The 17,272-nt window shown below is 35.6% G+C and overlaps 1 protein-coding gene across 1 annotated transcript in view; it reads left to right on the top strand.

Annotated features, from left to right (window-relative positions):
- Window positions 1–5,053: 5,053 nt before the first annotated feature.
- Window positions 5,054–17,272, top strand: part of cpne4b (copine IVb) — a 77,454-nt gene continuing 65,235 nt past the window's right edge. The window contains exon 1 of the mRNA XM_087786352.1: window positions 5,054–5,230. The gene's annotated coding sequence lies outside the window, so the exon portion shown is untranslated. The remainder of the gene's footprint in view (window positions 5,231–17,272) is intronic.

The raw sequence follows: 17,272 nt of genomic DNA, 5'->3' as shown, positions 1-17,272 counted from the left end.
CTTACTGCATCTTGGAGAGAAGAACATTTACTATGTTCACCGGAGATCACCCTAAAAACCCAGATGACAACATGGAACAATCCTGGCTTTTAAAGGCGTTGAAACAAATGATGACGTTAAGAAAGATAATCCTGTGTAACGACATCCCCTAATTTAAGAGTGAAAACATTAACCTAAAATATATAAATCACTTAATTATTCTTATACATTCACACCGATTATTATTCCACTGAATTTTATCATCCATGTTATATGTATTATTTGATATTGTAGTTTTTAGTTAAGTTGTGGGCAATTCTCAGGGGCTAAAATGTATATAAAAGTTATTATTTTATTGTGCTTTATATTACCTTTTAAAACACTGATTTAAAGGACAAAGACAGTGTTGATTTTAGTGTTTTAAATAGTTGGACTCTATTGTATCATCAGTATGTGTCTGTTTGTACAAAATTCATTGAAATATTAACATTAGAAAATTATCTTAAGCCCCGCCCACTGAAAACACTTTGTTTTACTGGAGATGAAATCTTGTTGACCATAACCACACCCACATCGAGGTTTGTCATCAATCCCGGAAGTCTCCACCTCAAAGGGACTCATTGTATAAACAAAGCGGGGCGTGATCACAGCTGGCTGGAGGAGGAGTGAAGCCATTATTACGTTATGATGGACTCTCGTAACCTCTCGTTCGCCCAGATTTTCACAGCAACTTTATAAAGTAATAAGTGTAAAACATGGTCATGATGAGGAACTTACTGCATCTTGGAGAGGAAGAACATTTACTGGAGTCTACTGACTCCTTTAAGAAACATCTTAAGACGTTTCTATTTGTTCAGGCTTTTCCTTGATTTTCTGGAACTCCTGTGTTGTTCTCAGTATTATCTTGATCTTTAAAGTATATACTTTTTTGAGTATTGTTTAAAGTATTTGTTAAAGCGCTTTGTGACCCTGGGCTGGAAAAGCGCTATATAAATAAATATTACTTACTTACTTACTTACTTACATGAGGGTTGTACAAACGTCAGCTTTAAAAGGAGGCCACTATATCCTCTCGTCCTCAGTCATCAAAGGGATCTTTTGTGATTTCATCAGCTGATTTAAAACATCATCTTTAAAAGCTGCTGGAGATGCATGTATCCTCTCGTCCTCAGTCATCACCGGGATCTCGTGTGATTTCATCAGCAGATTTCAAACATCTGTTTTTAAAAGCTGTTGGAGTTGACTGTATCCTCTTGTCCTCAGTCATCGCCTGAAACTTGTGTGATTTCATCAACAGATTTCAAAAATCTGTTTTAAGAAGTTGCTGGAGTCCACTGTATCCTCTCGTCCTCAGTCGTTGCCTGGATTTAATTGCTCCTTCAGTTGCGGAGGACTTAATGGCTGCGGCCATCTAGCGAACTGAAGTTTAATTGCAACACAAAAATGAACAAACGCAGTGAATAGTTCAGAATCAGAAACTTTTATTACCAACACAACATAGGAAATGTTGAGTCAGTACAGAATAAATGAATGAAATAAGATAACACAGAAAATAAACAAAAGAAAAACATGTCAATTGTAAATTAAAATATCAAAATATTTATTTTATACAGATTTTAAAAACAAAACAACAACAGTATACTACTGCTGAATATCGACACATGGAAACATCAAGAAAATGTTGCGCTATATCTGTGTATCATTTTTTAACACCTCTAGACAGAACAGCGAACACTCGTTTTCTCGCACTTCAGGAGCCGCTGCCTCATGTCACTCGATTTCTTCTACTGTTAGTCGGAGGCGCGAGACATGCCACTTGAAAACAGGAAGAGATGTTAGGTCATCCACTCGAGCAGAGGCGTCAAACTCAATCACACCAGGGGCCAGAATCTTGTAGCGGTCCAGGTCGCAGGATCAACACAAGTTTTATTTACTGAACCGCCTTGAACAGCGAGTCTGTCAGTGATATTCTGTTAATAATCTCAGTGTTCGTTCTGCTTCAAACTTTCCCAACAAATTCCTTTAACATCAGTTTTTAATCGTTCTTGACGTTTCTAATAATTATCGACCACGATGATCTCTGTTCCTTCTCTTAAAAACATGTATCTATAAACGTCACAGTATCAACATGAGCATTAATCACACTCGCTGCAGGAATGATAGATTATGTTTATCCTTCCTGTCAGATTATGTCATTTAAACATTTTTTTAATTCATATTTATAACTCCCTCACGTTCGTACTTCTATAGTGCTTGCATGTGTCTTATGTTTATGTTTGTTTATGTATTTATCATTATGTTTATCTTATTATTTTCATGTTATTCAAACATTTATTTTTATTGTTTTTAGTTTGTGTACCATAGGCCTTAATATTGCTGTGATATAGAATGTATCAGTATAAACAATGATGTTTAAATTGTGGCGATATAGGTTCGGTACATAGTAGGTATTGTGATACAGTATATTGCGATACTGTAGGAACAAGGATATAAAGCGTTGTATAGCTGTATAGTTATTGTATTTATTTGGCCCTCATAAAATCATGTAAAAAACGAACCATTTTATTTGGTATTTTTTAATAATCTCTAAATATGACTTTAGGCTTTTGTGTTTCAGGACATTTTTGCGAGTGACCCTTAAAAAGATTTAAATGACTATTGTTATATTATTTACAAGAAGTACTATTAAATGTCAACTAATGTGAAACCCAATACAAGATGGACGTTACAGACGAGCAGTTTGGAGGTATTTGGATGTTTTTAAGTGTCTTTTTGGACGAAGATGAAGACGAACACAACTGAGCTCCAGTCACTACATTAAAATGAACAAACATTTTTGTCTATAACTCTAAAAAGAACAGATTACTCTGAAAAGAATCCCAACCCAATTTAAATTATGGGTGAACTATTTCTTTCATTTAAGTGCATTTTTGGACGAAGATGAAGACGAAGACAACTGAGCTCCAGTCGCTACATTAAAATGAACAAACATTTTTCTTTATAACTCTAAAAAAGAACAGATTACTCGACATGAGGGTGAGTAGAAATGGTTAAATTTAAATTATTGGTGAACTATTACTTTCATTTAAGTGTAATTTTGGATGAAGACGAAGACAACTGAGCTGCAGTCGCTACATTAAAATGAACAAACATTTTTGTCTATAACAGGTTACTCTGAAAAGAATCCCTACCCTCAGTCGACACGAAGGAGAGTAGAAAATGAGTGCTATAAATTTAGGTGAACTATCACTTTAAAAGGCACCTAATGTGAAAACCCAACTCTTCTGACTTATTCACATGTTGTAAATGTTGAAGTCTTCAAAATGTAGGAGGTCATTCATCATGACGTTGCTCTGTTTTGAAGTTATTACTTCATAAAGTTGTCCCCTGTCTGAAATCTTGCCAAACGAGATTACGGTTTGGTGATCCCATTCTGACATCACACTGGGGCAAATGTCCTCCCCTAGAAGCCCTAAACACGCCCTTGTATTATCGTTTGTTGTAGCATTCATTTATACAGACTACAACAACATCGGTTAAGAACCTACATGTTGATCGTGAAACAAAATAAATATTAATGTAAACATGGTGAGATTTACTTCTGCCTTTAGGTGTTTTTATATACATTAAGCAGCAAACCTTATTTTTTATTATCCGTTTTTTACTGTACAAAAAAGGAGTTTAAGGGGTGAGTTTGACATTTCCGTGAGTCCTAAAATGAAACTTGTGTTTTTGTGACCAATCAGAGCAGAGTGGGCGTGGTTACTTGGACAAGATTTCTGCTGTGTCTCAAATCGCATACTTCTCTTAGTATACTAGAAGTTAGTATGCATCAGGATAGTGTACGTACTAACTAATAACTAATTCTCCACGGATAGTATGTCTCAAATCAAACTCTGCTGCTATGCATTAACAGGAAATGACGCGACAGCTTCTTCTTCTACTACTATTTAACGATGGTTGCAACCAGCAGTTTGAACGCTATCGCCACCTGCTGGCAGAACGTTTTGCAAGTTTGGAAAAAGAAATAAAGAAAAATTATGAGAATTGATATATTCCCGAGATATTTACGCTAGTATCAGCAGCGAAGACGTTTCATACTTCTACTGCTGCTGAAAATGCACTTGTAAGTATATGCATTTATATATATATATATATGACGTAACTTCCGTTTACAACGTCACTAAGATGGCAGTTGTTTAGTGTAGAAAGTGTCCATCGGACCATACTCAGTTTTGTGGGAGTTTTAGTGTCAATTTAGTGTGCATGGCGCACTAAATTTCGCATACTAAGAATTGAGACGCACTTACGCACTAAAAATACTAACTTTGAGTACGCAAGTATGCGATTTGAGACACAGCACGGGAATTTGAGGGCTGAGTTTGACATTGACGTGAATCCTTGAATGAAACTCGTGTTTTTGTGACCAATCAGAGCAGAGTGGACGTGGTTACCTGGACGAGATTTCGTCTCAGCCAAAAACGGAGCATTTTTTAAGTGGGCGGGGCTTAAGCGTATTTTCTAATGTAAATATCTTTATTAAAAGAGAGTTTTGTGCAAAAAGAAAGATACTGATGAGTACAATAGAGGTCCTAGAACCATTTAAGAGACACTTAAATCAACGCATTAGGTTCCTTTTTATAAACTATCATCAAGTAAAATGTAATTTAACCCCCCCCCAAAAAAAATCCAAGGTTATCTCTTTTTGATTTAAACTGCGTATTCTATTTTTCATGTGTCCAGGTTGGACTCCAAATGAACTACTGGCAGGTCTCAGGTGTGCTGGTCGTGCTTATTACGAAAGCGCTCGAGCGCATCGGAACCAATCAAAATCCAAGAAATAGTTACAGCAGATTTTTTTTTTTTTTTTCCCTCTCCTCTCAAATCCCACCACGAGAGGGCGCAGGTGAGCCAGGCTCGGGGAGGGACGTCTTGCACTTGTGCGCTCCTCGATCCTCTCTCTTCTGGATTGGATCCGGTGGATCAGAAACTCCAGTGAAGTGGCAGCACCGCCCTCCACATCCACATTCTTTCACGCGGAGTAAAAGCCACGGAGAGCATCCTCACCGCGACCATCATCCCGCGGGGAATTGAATTTCTGCTGCAGGAACACACACACACACACACACACACACTGAGGGGAGGAAGAAGATGGGTCCGGAGGTGCTGAGGTGGGAGTGATAGTCACGTCAAAAACGACAGAGAAGAAGTTGAGGCTCCAGCTCGGATCTTTTGCACCAGTGTCGCCCAGGTGAGTCCCCCCCTTTTCTTTTTTTTTCATCTCGCGTCTAACCCGGGCTAACCGGGACAAGGGGTTTGTTTGGATGCTGGAGATGCTGCACCTCCATGAGGCAGAAACTTCATCTCTAGTATGGATGTGCGAAAAAAAAATGTGGAATGAAACGGATGAGATTGTGTTACACGGATTGAATTTCATAATGATTTTTATTCAAACTTCTAGTGGAATTCAATCCAGTTCTTATTCTTCCTTGTACTGAAGACAACTTCGATCAGCACTTGTGTTTCAATCTGGGATTAAATGTTTTTTTTTGGATCATTAACAGGCGTTAGAAATGCAGATTATTCAGGGGCAACAAAAGGTCACTTAGACACTGTGTTCCATCCATGCAGTGGATGGATGAGAAGCTTTTATTGTGCGTTGAAAATGCGAGAAAAGATGAATCTGTTATTGAAAGTGCAATTTATTTCAAGAGAACCTTGACAACAGACTGTGAAAACATTTTGATGGGTTGCATGGAATACACTCGGAAGAATGATTTGGATGATGTGCAAAAACATTTTATTTTATTTCTTGTCTCAAATTGTATTTCTAAAAAACACTTATTCAAGCCCTTTTTTGGGAGCCAAAAGACTTTTGGCTTAAAAGGTTCTACAGCCTGAAACAAATTGACTGAGATATTGTGTGACCGTGTTTAGTTTTCTAATAATAGTAATGATAAAAAGTAGTAAAAAAAAAAAACTTAGGAAAATGATGTCACAACACGATCTGGAGCTTATAATTTAGGTGTTTGTTTCTTCTCGTTTAGACTATTGTAGTTTATGTTGGTGTCTAAACAAGAAGGATGTCTCGCCTGCAGTTCATACAAAACTCTGCAGCCAGAATTCTGAGCTGCTCTAGTAGAAGAACTCACATTTCCCCGATCCTGCGAACTGTACATTAGCTGCCAGTTTCTAACTAATAGTTATAATACTGTTTTATTTTTAGGGAAATACATTAAACAAATGATAATTGAAGTATAACCGCTATGCTGTGTGGAGTATGTGTAGATCATTGGTCAGTCCACCTATAACATGGATTTTTGTTTATTTATATTTTTGTTTATTCTGTGTTAGCATCAGGTTTAGTCTGTTGATGAAATAAATGTGTATCATTTAGGTCCACACAAGGGCAGGCAGTTGCTGTTTATATATTTATTAATAAATATATATTTGCTTCCATTATTTTAAAGAAGTTTCTATTGCAGATTCTATTGGTCTTTTGCTTAAGAAAATGGCCGTTGGTATAAGACTTTAGGAATTTTAGTTACATTAGAAAATTGAGTTTTGCTACAGCCTCACCATTGTAGCAAAAAGAGCTGAGCCAGAAGGCAAATTTTCTGGAATATTTTCTGTTCCTACCATCTAAGATGGAAATATGAACATTATCAATATATAGCCAGGGGTTTTACAAGGTGGATTAAAGTTTTGGCTAAAATAAAAAAAATCCAATCCGATGATGAAAAAGAAAATAATTTGTTAAATTAGCTAAATATGTTGAAGACTTTGTTAATACAATATCATCCTCGTATTTAACAACGAAAGTGTAACTGTTAATTCCTTTTTACGCTAATTATGCTTCTTGCTCTTTGTTGAATTGCTGGGATCTATTTTTCCTTAATCAACTGTAGTCTTATTTCAACTGTATAGTGTCTCGAGATAACTTTGTTACAATAAGACACTTTAAATAAAATTGAATTGAAAATTGAATTGAATTGAAAATTGAATTGAATTGAATTAAATTGAATTGAGTTAATTACCTCCTAGTTGCATGATTTGTTCTTTGTTCACACAAAAATATTGATCGTTCTGTTTGTCAAAGAAAACATTTTAAAGAAAATAATTTTATAGTGCAAATTAAAGGCATATTTTAAGACTCGCCTTAAGACATGTATGAGGGACAAGATTGAACATAATCAAAAAGCAGAGTAAAAATAACGTTTTTTCATTAAAATGACATAGAAAATATCTAGTTTTATTGAATTTAAAACCTGATCGTTTTATTAATTATTAATAAAAAATCGACTACAATTCTATCTACGTTTTTTAATAAGGAAATACTTCTTCTTTTTTTTTTAAAGGGAGAAATAAATTATTTTTTTATTTTTAAATAATAAGAGTACTTATTACAACTGGGAGTAAATATTTAGGAGAAAAAAGGCTGATGCAGAAACCTCATAAGAACAACTCTCTTAGCAATTAAACCAGTGGGGAAGGAAAAAATGAGAGCAGACATGAAGCGGAACAAAATATAGTCAGTTATTAAAAAGCTATTAAAATAAATAATTAAATAAATGGAATTAAAAACATCAGGAAAGACGACGGCTGTGATTCTCACACTGAGATGAGGAGGTTTGCAGGTCAATTTAAGGACGTATTTGCTCGTCACTGGGCCGCGACGACCTTGTTCATTTATTCCTGTGATTTAACTCGACACGCTTAAACCGACTTAACCGTCGTCGCCAGAGACTCCAGAGATCAAAACACCTTCAAACACGGACATGTTTGTTGTGGTAAACGATCTGCTGCCACTAATTCCTGCACACATGGGCTTCAGTCTGTTGGCTCGTCATTCAAGCGCTTACATTTTTTACCTGTTCAGGTGCTGAAAAAAACATCAACACCAAGACTCTCCTCATAAACCCCTTCAGCTCCAACACTAGACTGTTTCTCCTCTTGTTCCCCGACTGATGAAGTGAATGTTTGCTATCAGACCTTGAATATGAACAAATTGACATTTCTAACACTGAATTTTTTCAACATCAAAATTAGAATTAGAATATTGAATCGATTTTTTTTGGAACACTTTAAATTTCGCACTGAATCTATTCACGCATTGAAAGAAATTGATGGCGGAAAAATAACTGCTTGAAATTTAATTGTTTTTCAAAGTCACAGTCTGATTTTGACGCTTTAAAAATTCACTGTTGAAATGCAAATGCGTTTATATTAACACATAATTCATCTATATTTATTTTTTCTTTACATTGAATTGATATACTTTTAATATTCTTACACATTGGATTTTTACATTACATTTAATATATATATATATTTTTTCATTAGATTATTTTAATATTCGAATTCTACACTAAATGTATTCCTGCATTAAAAAAAAAGATGTTGATTAAAAAAAAACGCTGCTTTAAGTTTAAGTTTTCCAAAATTCTATAGCTCCTATTAAGATGCTGTAAATTAGTGTTAGTTTTCGAAAATGTATAATTAAAGTCACATATACCTCCATGAGTATGTGCCGTCAAGATTTGAATATTCATGTCTAAAACTAAATTTTTACAGCACTTTGAATAAAAAAAAAAACCCGTCAAATTTCGACCATGTTTTTTCTTTCGACGTCCTTTTAATAAAATAAATGCATTAATAAATTCAATGTAAAATTCAACTTTAAAATAAAATATTTTAACTGAAAAAAATCAGTTAAAAAAAAAGTTAAAATAAAATAAAATAAATACATTTCATAAATGTGAATAAACAACATTCAATGTAAAAATTAAGTGTAAAAAAAGACACATTTTGAATTTAAAAAAAGCACTATTATTTGCTATAAATTATGTGTAAAAATAAATATCAATAAAGTGTATAAATTCAAGGTAAAAACAACATTCAATGTTAATAAATTTAATAAAAAAACAAAACAATACAAATAAATTCTGCGTTCATTTTATTATAAAATAATTCAGTGTTAATATAACGATGAATGAATTTGAGTGCATATACATTTCAACACTGAATTTCTAAACCATCAAAATCAGACTTTTAATTTGAAAAACTACGAGTTATATATTCACCATCTATTTTTTTCAATGCGTGAATAAATGCAATATGTATAACAAAGAAAATTTACACTTTCTGATTTTGATGCTGTAAAAATTCAGTGTTTTTAAATGTATATTCAAAGTCTGATGGCGAAAGTTTTTACTTCCATAGTCAGACACTTTTTAGCGTCGGCGTCTTGACTTAATACACTATATTTATGTTTTATTATTCTGCTGCTTAACGTCTGCTAATCAATATGTGACTGAACAATTACAGTGTACTTAAGTGTCACAGTCTCTGTGTATGAATCATTAATGTCACATCTGTCTCGACCGCTCCACATAGACACACACTAACACACACACTAACACACTCTCACACACACACACACACACACACACACACACACACTGAAGGGTCACTGCAATCGAGCTCTAAGCTTTGATTGATTGCCTCAGCTGAGAGAGTAAGAGACGACAGTAAAGAGCCTCAGAATGATTTGAAGAAATCTTAGATTGTCAGGCAATCAATTTTTTTTTGGGGGGTACTTTGTTGTGTGTATTACTGTGATTCAAACGTCACTCTAGAGGGCGAGGAGGTCTGAGCCAAAGGTCATTTATCTGAGTTTTATAGCCGGACATAACGTTTCATCTGAAGTTCTTTTTATTGGATAAGAGTTGTAAAGATCCCGCGAGAGGCCACAGGCTGAAGAAAATCTAGTGTGTACTTGTTGAGGTAATACCTGCTCAAAGAGATGATCACATGTTACATTTATACTCAGCAGAGCAACTAGTCGGATACATTTCAACTCTTTCTTTATTGTTAATCAACTGCTCGCAAATATTTTTAACAAAAAATATATATTTAATTGTCAGGAAGTTTATCAAGTACTGAAAATATCTTCATTAAACAAAAGATTTGTTCAGTGACTAACTTAACCCTCATGTTATATCAGGGTCAAGGTGACCTGGTTGCCTGGAAACAAATGTGTTTGTTGTATCCCCTATGCTGTCTCAGGGTCAACGACCTCCACCACTGCATATGTATTTATGAAGCCAGGGAGGTTGACGCAAGGGATACCACAAACACTTTTGTTTGTAGGCCTTGGGGTCACCTTGACCCAGAGACAACACAAGGAATTTCTCGAACACATTTGTTTCCGGGTCTTAGGGTTACCTTTACCCAGAAGCAACATAAGGGATACTTAAAACACATTTGTTTCCGGGCCTTGGGGTCACCTTGACCCAGGGACAACACAAGGGATACCTCAAACACATTCATTTTCAGACATTTAGGGTCACCTTGACCCAGAAGCAACACAAGGGATACCACATATACATTCATTTTCAGGCATTTCGGGTCACCTTGACCCAGAGACAACACAAGGGATATCTCAAACACATTTGTTTCCAGGCTTTTAGGTCACCTTGACCCAGAGACAACACAAGGGATACCTCAAACACATTCATTTTCAGACATTTAGGGTCACCGTGACCCAGAAGCAACACAAGGGATATCTCAAACACATTTGTTTCCAGGCTTTTAGGTCACCTTGACCCAGAGACAACACAAGGGATACCTCAAACACATTTGTTTCCAGACCTTGGGGTCACCTTGACCCAGAGACAACACAAGGGATACTTCAAACACATTTATTTTCAGGCTTTCGTATCACCTTGACCTACAGACAACACAAGGGATACCACAAACACATTTGTGTCCAGGCCTCCGGGTCAAATATTAATCTATGACGTCTCATCATTGCATCGATGCAGAATCGTTCATGGTGTGAAAATGATTTTGTTTTTTTAACATTTTTTAATTGAATTCTATCCTGTTTTTCTAAAGTTTCCAGATGAGTTTTGTTTTAATCTCTGCTCGTATAAGAACATGTGACACGTTCATCTCTCACCAGACCAGCAAACCCTTTACTCAGTACATTAATCAATAATCAATATTTAATTTTCAATTTTGATGTGAGATTGAATTTCGGCGACGAGCATCAACGGCCCTGGTGAGGTTTTCCAATATATGTTCTTCCCGAGACACGGAATCTCATAAGCAGGAATAATTCAGTCTATCGACGACTGGAAGCTCAAACATCCATTTTTTTTTATCTCTTCCTCGAACGGAGGAGGATCTGAGCTGCATATGAACTGCTTTTTAACTCTTTAGATTCTTTTCTGCGCTGATACTATTACCACGTGAGCCCCTGAAGAAGAAAGTAGCTTTTGTTATACATCAGAGAAGGAGACTTCTAGTACCTATCATGTACTTTATCACAGTTCTTTCCTGGTTTGTAGTTCAATTAAGTGAGTATAAAATAAACTATTTTTTATTTACAATTTACATGCATGTGCTGTGTTGCGATTAAACCTCCGGCCACTAGATGGCAGCAGTCGTCACGTCCTCCACGGCTAAAGGCAGAACGTAATGCTGCGAGGTCACTGGCGATGACTGAGGACAAGAGGATACAGTCGATAAGAAGACAGGACTCCTCCTGCAAGAAATTAAAAATAGAAAAGTGACTCAAGAACTAAAGAGAATTGGTTTTATTGAATGACCTTGAAAACACTTCAATCGATTTAGTTGACGGTCAAACAACAAGCCACATGCTAACATGCTAACAATAGCAACTATTAGGAGTGTAGGAAAATATTGATCACTTAAATAACAATACTAATTCAATATTCAATATGTATCGATTACTTTCCCTTCAAATTATTGTATTTTTATCATAGTTCTTTTATGGTTTATATTTTATTTAAGTATTTAAAATGTTATTATCAATTAAAATGTAACTATTTAGACAATGTGTTAATTTTTTTGTTTCAATTAAACTTCCAGGCCACTAGATGGCAGCAGTCATTCCGTCCTCCGATGACTGAGGATGAGAGGATACAGCCACTTTTTAAAGCTGATGTTTTGGTTTCAAAACAGTTGAAACGAGTTACGACTTATTAATATTATTATAATTTAATTTGTTTTGTTTTGGGCTTTTAAAACATTTTTCAAAAAACTTTTTAATTAACAGATTTGTTTTCATGTTATCATATTTATATAAAATGTGTATACCATTTTTTTGTGTAATTTAGATTTAACGATTTAAATGCAGATATTCACAGCATTGGTTCATTTTTGTGAAACTTCTAATGAAATAAACATCTAATAAATTCAGCTGATGAAATCTGATGATGACTGAGGACGAGAGGATACAGCGACTCCAGCAGCTTTTAAAGCTGATGTTTGGACATATTTTGGTTTGAAAACAAATGAGTTACGACTTCGTCAAGAGTCATGTGGTCTGTAAATACTACAACACCAGAGTCAAGTACTGGACAATACTACACATATATACTTGTTACTACAGTATCACTTTAGATTGTTGTACATCGAGTACGCCATACTGTTTTCCTTGTATCATGATACATATGGTATTAGCTAAAGAGGAGTAAAATCCTGCGGGATCCCAGTGATGACTGAGGACGAGAGGATACAGCGACTCCAGCAAATTTTAAAGCTGATGTTTGGACATATTTTGGTTTGAAAACAAATGAAAGCAGTTACGACTTCGTCAAGAGTCATGTGGTCTGTAAATACTACAACACCAGAGTCAATTACTCGACAATACTACACATATATCCCCGTTACTACACTATCACAACACCAGAGTCAAGTACTGGACTATACTACAAATATATCCTTGTTACTACAGTATCACTTTATATTGTTATACATCGTAATACGCCATACTCTTGTCCTTGTATCGTGATACATATGGTATTAGCTAAAGAGGAGTGAAATCCTGCAGGATCCTAGTGATGACTGAGGACGAGAGGATACAGCGACTCCAGCAGCTTTTAAACCTTATGTTTGGACATATTTTGGTTTGAAAACAAATGATAGCAGTCAAGAATCATGTGGTCTGTAAATTAAAACACTATAGTCAAGTACTCAACTATACTACACATATATACTTGTTACTAAAGTATCACAATTTATCTTATTGTTTTTGTTTTTGGCCTGTGAATGACATTGTTGAAATATTTTGACCACTTGTGTGATTAAAAGATAGAAAATACACAATTTATACAAGAAAAAAAAAGCTCTAAAGAAATTTAAAAACAAGAAAAACAACCTTTTAGGTGGAAAAAGCAAAACCAAAACATACAATATTTCCCCAAAGAAAACGATATCAAACAAAGAATGTTTACATGGATCCGTCACAACACTCGTTAGGATAAGCTTGTTTGAAAAGGATTGTCAGGAGCACGAAACCGTTCATGCATTATAGATGCGACACTAACTGAGAAAAAGACAAACGATCCGAACGTAAGCAATTTACAGTCTTAGGTGGATCTGGAGCGACGTAGCATTTTCTGCTCCTTGAAACGTTGTGCTGATGAGTCAGGGTTTGTTCCGTCTTGATGTTCACAACATTCAGCCTTGAAGAAAAATGGAGCAACAACCAGGCTTCGCGAGCCAATTTATTTCAGTTTAAAAGAGTCACTTTACTGGCTGCAGGGTTTTGTTGGTGCGTTTTATCTCTCGGATGTTTAGCAAGATGGGAAACAATACGATCCTTAAATCTCTGTTTCTGATCCACCGGCTTTAGGCGTCTTTGGTGCGAATGTGGAGGAAACATTTTTGTGTGTGTACGAAAATAGTATAACTTTTTTGAAATACCAAAAAATAAGTGCAGATCGATTGGATGTGTATATTAAATGTTGAATATAACGTTTAAAATGTTGAAACTTTGAATATTCTTTATTCAAATGTTCAAAATTTGTAATAATTAATTTAATACTTACTACTTAATACTTAAAGGTATTTTTTTTTGTGGTGGAATAATTGAGTACACATATATTACACAGTTTGATATTTGCATCTACATCTAGCGAACTGAAGTTTAATTGCAGCACAAAAATGAACAAATGCAGCGAATATTTCAGAATCAGAAGAAGACAGACAGAGAGAAGAACATTTACTACATGTGAGTCAAGACAGTTGGATTAGTTGACCTTTTAAAACAACTAAAAACAAATCCAACCTTTCAATATGAAACCTGTTGATTTCAATGTTTATTCACAGTGTTAAATCCAACCGCTCAATATTCCGAGTCGATGACTGAGGACGAGAGGATACAGTTGAAAGTTACTTTTTTGAAATACCAAAAAATAAGTGCAGATTGATTGGATGTGTATATTAAATATTGAATTTAACGTTTAAAATGTTGAAACTTTGAATATTTTTTATTCAAATGTTCAAAATTCAACATTTTTTTGTAATAATTAATTTAATACTTTGTATATTTAAAAGTACATTTTTTGGGGGGTGGAATAATTGAATTAAATTTCCAGGCCACTAGATGGCAGCAGTCATTATGTCCTCCGCATTTATAGGAAGAATGAAATCCTGCCGATGACTGAGGATGAGAGGATACAGTGGACTCCAGCCACTTTTTAAAGCTGATGTTTAGGTTTCAAAACAGTTAAAATAAGTTACGACTTATTATTATTATAATTGTAATTGTTTTGTCTTAGTCTATGAAAACTTGGTTCATATTTAAATAAAGTGTGTATACAATATTTTTGGGTAATTTAGATTTAACAATTTAAATGCAGATATTCACAGCATTGGTTCATTTGTGTGAACTTCTAATGAAATAAACATCTAATAAATTCAGATGATGAAATCCTGGCGATGACTGAGGACGAGAGGATACAGTTGAAAGTTACTTTTTTGAAATACTAAGAAACAAGTGCAGATCGATTGGATGTGTATATTAAATATTTAATATAACATTTAAAATGTTGAAACTTGATACTTACTACTTAATACTTAAAGGTAGTTTTTTTTGTGGTGGAATAATTGAGTACACATATATTACACAGTTTGATATTTGCATCTACATCTAGCGAACTGAAGTTTAATTGCAGCACAAAAATGAACAAATGCAGCGAATATTTCAGAATCAGCAGAAGACAGACAGAGAGAAGAACATTTACTACATGTGAGTCAAGACAGTTGGATTAGTTGACCTTTTAAAACAACTAAAAACAAATCCAACCTTTCAATATGAAACCTGTTGATTTCAATGTTTATTCACAGTGTTAAATCCAACCGCTCAATATTCCGAGTCGATGACTGAGGACGAGAGGATACAGTTGAAAGTTACTTTTTTGTAATAATTAATTTAATACTTTGTATATTTAAAAGTCGATTTTTTGGGGGGTGGAATAATTGAATTAAACTTCCAGGCCACTAGATGGCAGCAGTCATTACGTCCTCCGCATTTATAGGAAGAATGAAATCCTGGCGATGACTGAGGATGAGAGGATACAGTGGACTCCAGCCACTTTTTAAAGCTGATGTTTTGGTTTCAAAACAGTTGAAAGAAGTTACGACTTATTATTATTATTATTATAATTTTATTTGTTTTGTTTTTAGTCTATGAAAACATGGTTCATATTTAAATAAAGTGTGTATACAATATTTTTGGGTAATTTAGATTTAACAATTTAAATGCAGGTATTCACAGCATTGGTTCATTTGTGTGAACTTCTAATGAAATAAACATCTAATAAATTCAGATGATGAAATCCTGGCGATGACTGAGGACGAGAGGATACAGTTGAAAGTTAGTTTTTTTTGTGGTGGAATAATTGAGTACACATATATTACACAGTTTGATATTTGTATCTACATCTAGCGAACTGAAGTTTAATTGCAGCACAAAAATGAACAAATGCAGCGAATATTTCAGAATCAGCAGAAGACAGACAGAGAGAAGAACATTTACTACATGTGAGTCAAGACAGTTGGATTAGTTGACCTTTTAAAACAACTAAAAACAAATCCAACCTTTCAATATGAAACCTGTTGATTTCAACGTTTATTCACAGTGTTAAATCCAACCGCTCAATAATCCGAGGGCGTCGATACTCTCCCGTGATGCCCACGCCGTCCTTCAAGTGTAAGTGACCTCGACGCCGCGCCACGTGGCAGGTTTTTTTTCCGACCTTTTCCCTAATGAGGCGACGACAACAGTTCAAACGCTTCCCTTCGACTCGAATCTCCAAACGCGTGACGGCGAGGAACGGCGGTCGACCTCGCGCCTCCGTTTTCATCAGCGTCATCCACCTTCTCACCGGAACCGACAGCCTCCGCACACATGGTGAAAAAAACCAAAACAACACACACCTACACACATGTTGTTGGCTGTGCGTCGCACACCTGCCCCGTGGCAGCGTCTCTGCGTAACCCGGGGGCCTCGGCTAAAAATAATCGACGGCGGCTAAAACACACACATGGACTATGAATTATGAAAGAGCCGGAACGAGAGCGAGGGGGCGGGTTAGGGGGGAGATCCAGGTCAGAGTCAGACCCAGTTCCGAGAGCCTGAGCTCCCTCCGGGGCTGCCGCCGACTACTAGACCACGTCTTTAATATTCAGTGTGAAGCCGCTAGACCCGGAGCCCGGTCTTTAGTCCGGACTCCCCGGGCTTGACCTGCTGCACCGTGTACATTAGGAAGTTTTTAAAAAAAAAACATAACATTCATTTCAACATGAATTAAAGATCTTTGAGCTTCATCTCCTGAGATTTGCGAGTGTAAATAGTCTCTGAGTGTCTGTAGTTATAGTGGTTGAAAAAAAGGGATCTTATTGTACCTGCAGCAAATAAATGTACTTATTAAATCCACTGAAAAACAGGTAAAGCCTCATCTTTTACTCAAATTAATGGATTGACTTTACATCCGTCAAACTCACGGCCGAGGGGTCGAATAAAAAAATGATTCATGTTGATATGAAGACCTGTAAAGTAAGTAATTATTATTATTTGTGAAGATCTTTCGTAGACCAGGGTCACAAAGCACTTAAACAACAAAACAGTACTCAGTTAAAATACTTTAAAAGGTCAAGACAACGTAGAGACAAACACAGGATCATCAAGAAATTTAAGAAAAAGCTGAAATAAAAGTGTCTTAAGATGTTTCTTGTAGATCATCAAACACAGAGATGGTTCCAAAGCTTAGGAGCAACAGTCTGGAAGGATTTCTCTCCTCTGGTCCTGAAGCGTGTTCAGGAACCATCAGTAGATTCTGATCCACAGACCTCAGAGCCCGAGCTGGGGTGTAAGTCTGGATCAGATCACTGATGGAAGGTCTGACCATGAATAGATCTGAAAGTAAGAACCAGGATTTTAAAGTTGATCCTGAAAGAAACTGGCAGCCAGTGAAGA

Source organism: Callionymus lyra, chromosome 3 (genome assembly GCF_982586985.1).
Source record: "Callionymus lyra chromosome 3, fCalLyr1.hap1.1, whole genome shotgun sequence".
In the NCBI taxonomy this organism is placed as follows: domain Eukaryota; kingdom Metazoa; phylum Chordata; class Actinopteri; order Syngnathiformes; family Callionymidae; genus Callionymus; species Callionymus lyra.
The sequence above is the reverse complement of the archived record's forward strand: the minus strand, read 5'-3'. Positions and strand labels throughout refer to the sequence as shown.